The sequence below is a fragment of the Crocodylus porosus genome, unplaced genomic scaffold, assembly GCF_001723895.1.
Source record: "Crocodylus porosus isolate Cpor-Errol unplaced genomic scaffold, CroPor_comp1, whole genome shotgun sequence".
Taxonomy (NCBI): Eukaryota; Metazoa; Chordata; order Crocodylia; family Crocodylidae; genus Crocodylus; species Crocodylus porosus.
The window spans coordinates 78,690,969-78,697,180 of record NW_017728886.1 but is presented as its reverse complement, the minus strand read 5'-3'; the positions used below and the strand labels follow the sequence as shown (position 1 = coordinate 78,697,180).

Sequence of the window (6,212 nt, the reverse complement as noted above, 5' to 3'; positions counted from 1 at the left end):
GCAGTCTCTGGACTGTGGCCTGGAGCTCCTCCAGCTGGCGCGCCAGAGACCCCAGTAGGGAGCAGACCCCACAAGGGGAGGTGGCCATGCTCCTGGGCCCCAGAGCCTGAAAAAACAGGGATGCTGTAAAGATATCCTCTATGTGTGCCCAAGCACAAGCACATTACTTTCTACCTTCTCTCATTAGGAACCCAGGAATTGTCATATCAGATCAAAACAATAGTTTATGTAGTTCAGGATGCTACAGGCCATCCATTTCACCCCTCCATCCTCCATTTCATGCTTCTAAAGGGAACAGTCCATCAGACAGTTACAGCTGCCACCGTTCCAGCAGTCCACTCTAGTGTCATATTATGCACAGCAAAATGCGGGTGTCATTTCAGCACATGCTAGTCTCCTTCTGCTGGTAGGCACAGGTAATGATAGCAATGAAGACCCATTAGCCAGACTGGCATACACTAGTTTCATACCCAGAGTAACTGGCAAGTCTGTACTCCAGTTGTCAGCAGATGCTAAAGCCATGCCACAGCATCTTTACTACTATTATTTTCCATGCTGGCTAGATTAAGCAAGCACATACTACACAGTCAGATCTTCATGCTGCTTGAAGACATACCCTCAATCACTGCTCCTGGTTTAGGGAAAAGGGGCACTGGACTAAGTGTCAGGGGTCTTTGGTTCAGCCCTTGCTGTACTTGATACCTAGAACAAATCACTTCACTTCTCTGGGCCTCTCCTTTCAGCATCCCTGTTTGTTAAATAATGTTTTTGTAGTATCCAAAACTACTTCTTCATTTCCCATCTGGCACCGATTTACAATACAGCTTTAAAGGACACTGTCAAGAACTCTAATGTAGTTTTACTCTTTTAAAGTCTATTGTTTGCATTATCCTGTCTAAAAGGCTGAGAATAAAATTTCTCCCACTATTGATTTGTTTCTTTTCTATTTGGCAAATATTGATTTTTTTTCGTTGTGTTTTTAATGGAGCTTGAAATTAACACAAATCTGTTGTTCCCTTCCTTGTTTGCATTAGCATAGTTTAAGCAGCAAAATTAGGTAGATATTACCCTGGAAACAGAACATAGTGTTACCAACCATTTTGTGTAGGACCTACACATACAGAAGTATTGAAACACAATTCCTCTGCAGCAGTGATGGATGTTGCTATCAATTGATACTTTGAATCTGGAAGACAAACTGGATAATCTTAAGGTATGTTACATTTAATGTTTTGATTACCTTACCAAGTTCTTACAGATCCTTCTTCTTTTTGGAAAACAGTGTGTCAGCATTTCCTCTTTCCCCAAAATCTTTAGTTACAAAGTGAATAAAAGTTACTTGGCATAGCTGTATGCTCCTTAAAAATAAAGCATTATTTTGTAAAGGTTGCATGGCACAAGTCACTAACTCTGTGTATATGTCTACAGAGACTGCACAGGCAGAAGCGGTGGTATGTCATTCTGATGCAAATATTTAGGCCACCACTGCAGTCCAGCAATTGCTACTAGAGGGCAATGAAGGCAAGCATAGTTTAAAAGATCTGCAATATCATCCAGCAGAGGGCAATAGTAGGCATGCTTGAAACATTGGTAAGTGTAGGGCATGCACTACACTAGCACAGAAGTGAGAATACTGATGTCCAAATTTACCAACTTTGCTAAGCAAACCCAATAGGAACTTGTCTCTGATCCAGCTAGTAACAGCTGTGCCAAGCCTGTACTGGATGGAAATTGTTCACTGTAGATTTTAAATAGTGTTCATCTTTATCAGTTTCTTCAGAATAGGATATGACTCTTTTTCTGGTGTAATATTACAGTAACCTCAAAACAAAAAAATCTAATGGAACATTGTCATTCATGTATATTCAAATCCTTTTTGACCAGGATCCTAAAGGTATTTGTAATCTGTTTGTTCAGTTTTTAATAAAGAAAGTAAATAAAAATAACAACATGCTTGAAGGAGAGTTGATACTCAGTTTTGCTGAGGTTTTGGTTTTGGTGACTTGTCTCTGGCTTACAGTATCACCTAGTAAATGAAACTTCTAGCTTTACAAATTGCTGACTCGCTGGTTACTAATTTACTCAAGTGTGTCTTCAGTGGCTGGGAGCAGAGACAACAAAAAGCAAACAATAACACTTATTGTAATTTCTGTGTTGGTGTATCCGGTATAATAGATGGTTAGCAACTGAAGGGCAGTTAGTGAGGCAAAGTAGAAGTGATGTGTGTGCAGGATGTAATTACAGCAGTAATGTAATAACATTCCATGTTAGATTATTATGGGGTCTGTTCTGTCCTTGACTTGCATGCATAACTCCCATTAATGATAATTGAGGTTATGCACGTGAATCACCAGCTGAGCAGATCCCTAAATTAATTACATGTAAAATACCTGTTTAGTTGTCTTAAATGCACTGATATATTTGCCCAATACAAATGTTTACAGTCAAGACAGAACTACCATGGGGAGGAGAAGAAGGGTGGGGAAGAATGCAGTGATTTAAAATTCAGGTTGAATAATCAGATTTTGACAAATGGCCTTGATGAGGAAAGATTGGCTCTTGGCCATCCCTGTCAAATGCTTTCTGTACTTTCTTCAGCAAAAAACAGTTCTGGTAGAATGAACAAGTGAATTCTGCTTTTCTGTAGCATGTTTCATGGACGAGGTACCTTTACAAATGAATGGATTAAATGCTGGCAGCATGAGCAGACGTGGCAGCTATTGTGTGTATAGCAATAGCTGCACCCAGACTTGCATGTGACATATGACTATTTTTTTTCCTTCTTAGCAATGGCAAACCACAATCCTCTGGACACGAACACTTTGATCAAGCAGATGTGATGACAAGTGGACAACCCAGTGATGATGCCTGTACATATGGTAGGAGATGCTTGGGTCTGAAATTTAAACTGCATGTTTTAATGATGGGTCTCATTCTACAAACAGTTATGCACAAGTGGTAGGGGGAATGCTGTGTAGGGGACTGAATTCATCCTCTCCTTCTTTCCCTCATTTATTTCTTTAAAGTACAGCAAACTCTTTAGCCTCCATTTTGATGACCCCTAGAAATGGGCATAATAAGCATTCCTAAAATGTTTCACTTGGAAGTACAGCAATGAACTCCCTCTGATAGCCCCACCTCTAGCATCAATCCATTTATATACTGTAATCAGAGTAGGGCAGGAGTTGTCAACCTTTTCTATAAGGGGACTTGTTTTTTCTACCCTGGGAACTCCTTGAAATCCCCTTCTCAGCTAATCAGGTCTAGATGGGATTCCCTAACCATTTGGCAACACAAGAAGGGCAGGGTGGTCAGACCCCTCTGACACCTGTTTGTGACCCCTTGCAGGCAAAGGCAGTCCTGGTGATAAGAGTTTCTGCAGTTAAAGCAGCCTCTCTCCAGGCTAAGAACTGATAACCTACAACAAGATATCTGATCCTTAAAACCCTTACTCACATAAAGTGAATTGTCTGAAGTCAACAGTACCCAAGAGGGCTCTGCTCCCCTGAAACTGAGGTGATGTATTTACTGGTAATAGTTAGTTGCATTAAATATTTACAGTAAAAGAGCAGTTAGGAGTCCCTTATGCCAGTTGGCATACTAACACAGACAGGAATGGCATCTGTGTGTCCCACAGGTAAAAACTACAATCTATGAAATTTTAAGTGGAAAAAAAAAATAGATAGGTGGTATCCCAATAATGAATTTAGATGTCTAATTTTAAGCTTTTCAATTTAAAAGTGTTGGCCTATGCATTTGCTTCAGAAACTGCCACTTGTTAATCTGTTGGTTTTACTCGGATGAATAATCCCTAACCTGAATTAGTCTCTGAATAGAGGCCATGCTTATAGAAGCCCTGGTTAAAAAAAAAAAAGTGTGTGTGGGGGGGCATATTGCACATAACAGCTGTTGGCTTTAAACATAAGCTGAAGCACTTGGCTGAGCTGGAGTCTTTAAAAGTTGCTATGAGACCATCCTCCATTTCTTAAATACTTTCCATTTAAAAACATACAATTAAAGATGAAGGAAAATGAATACATCACAAAATTCTTAGTATCCTGAAAGGGCATTGCCACTGTAGTGCAATCACCTGAAAGGAAGGGGAGATGGCAGTTCAGGCTGGCACGATGCCCTTGTGTAGGCCTGTGTTGGCTAGGACTGAAACACATCAGTGCAATCTTTTCAGAAACCAGCTATGCCTTGGCATTGGCCATTTAACATGCAGCAGAGTTTACATGCATGCACTGCAACAATTACAGGCCACAATCCTGATCTTACTGAATTCAAGAGCAAAAGTCCTATTATTTTTGGGGGAGGGAGGTGGAATCAAGCCAAAGATGTCTAACTACATAGAGTGCTATATACACAAAGGATTTTGTGCTATCTTTGGCTATGATCCTGTCTCTTTCTCATGTCATTTTGAATGGCTCGAATGATTAGGGACAGAAATATTTTGCAATTCAAAATTTTGACAAAAATAATCTACAATTTTTCTTTTTTTTTTTTGTTGAGCAATGAATTTAAGTAGGAAAAAAAATCTTAAATCCCTCTCCCCAACCCATCCTGATTTGCCACCACCCCAACCCAAAGCAGTTGCTCCACAATTAGGGGAATTTATCGGCTGCAGCCTCGTCTGGTTTCCAACCTAGGCTGGGTAGGAAGATTCTTTGATCCTTTCATGAATCCACAAGGAAGCTGACTGCAACCTGTCTTAACTGTCCGACATGTACAAACAGATCTGTATACTCAAGCTACGTTTCCTTCTGAATGGAAAACTTCCCTTTTCTGAAAATGTGAAAAATACATATAGGATGTAACACCTGTTTTTCATACTTCACTTTTCACCAGTAGCACTCAAGGTGCTTTACAAAGGGCATCAGTTTCCATTATCCTGCAGGAAACTGAGGCACACAGTAGCAGTGTGACTTGCCCAAGGTCATCCAGCAGGCTAGTGGGAAAGCCATGAATCAAACAAGAAATCCAGAATCCTCACCTAGTGGTAGGCCTAATAAACTCTTAGTTAGGAAAAGAGTAAAGAAGAAAAGGAGCTGGGCAACATTCATCCCCAGTATAATGTGAATCACTTTACCCCGTGATGTGTCTTTCTCATATGTGCTATATTCTTATAGTCACATTCCGTGCAATGATCAAACATCCTTTTTTCACATGTCTAGTGGTTAGGAATTTAACTTTGTAATTTCACAAATATTGATTAATTGACTTGAACTCTACTGCTCTTTACGATCTGCAGTAAATCACATTTTATTAGAGCTTTTCCTTTTGCATTACAAGCGGCACTTCAGCTGATGCCCCAAGTATTATTTTGCTTAATAAAGTATCGTGCATGTATGCTGCTCTATGAATCATAAATAATAATAATTATAATAGATCACATATTGCAAACACAACCAAACCAATAAAATGTAATTTGCCTTATTTAGGCATTTGTGGTGGTATTTTTTAAATGCTAGCAAATACTGTATATAATGCAGCCCTCGATCACATTGAAGAGTGCTTATGTAGGTCATCTCACTGAAGGCCACTGTGGCTTTCTGCAAAAGCGGTTCTTACCAATGTGTGTAAGAACTTCAGGAGCCAACCTACAGCTAGGAGCTGGTAACCTTCAGTAGGATTTGACAGAAGGACGCCTTTTTTCTTAGGGCTGGTGCCCAAGCCTCCATTCTCTCTGCTGCATTTTAAGCTTGCCTGTCTGAGCACTGTTTTTCTTATTCTTACTCACCCAACCTTCCTACAGTTAATCTACCATCCTCCCTCAATTAACTCAGAAGCATCAGACGTCTGGCTCAGGGTGAGAATCAATTAGGCTGCTCTAATGCCCTGTTGCTGACTGTTCAATGACAGAGCACTGTGCGCAAACTACACAGCTGGTATTGTCCACTCTTAGCGGTACCTACCCCACTGCTATAACATTACCAACACATCCCCCTGAGTTTACGTTAAAACCTTTCAGTGGCTCATTACTACTGAGGAGCCGTTACCTCTCCTCCCTGGACAGCGTGCACCTTGCTGCTATACCAAACACATGCTGATGTTTAAGAAGAATCTTACAGGAAAATTGTACACAGCAGGCATTGTCAGGGCTACATGGAATATCATTTTGCTGAATCCGAACAAAAATAATAATACTAATAAAAGAAATCAGAGAACACTGACATTTGTTATCTCACTCCTTGCAGTACTTTGTTCCTTGT

At 40.2% G+C, this 6,212-nt stretch overlaps 1 long non-coding RNA gene across 1 annotated transcript; it reads left to right on the top strand.

The window, feature by feature from the left end:
* The first annotated feature begins 137 nt into the window (after positions 1-137).
* LOC109311633 lies at positions 138-3,668 on the top strand. The gene is made up of 2 exons (XR_002101554.1): positions 138-2,664; positions 2,788-3,668. It is a non-coding gene; the product is annotated as an uncharacterized LOC109311633 (long non-coding RNA).
* Positions 3,669-6,212: the final 2,544 nt, after the last annotated feature.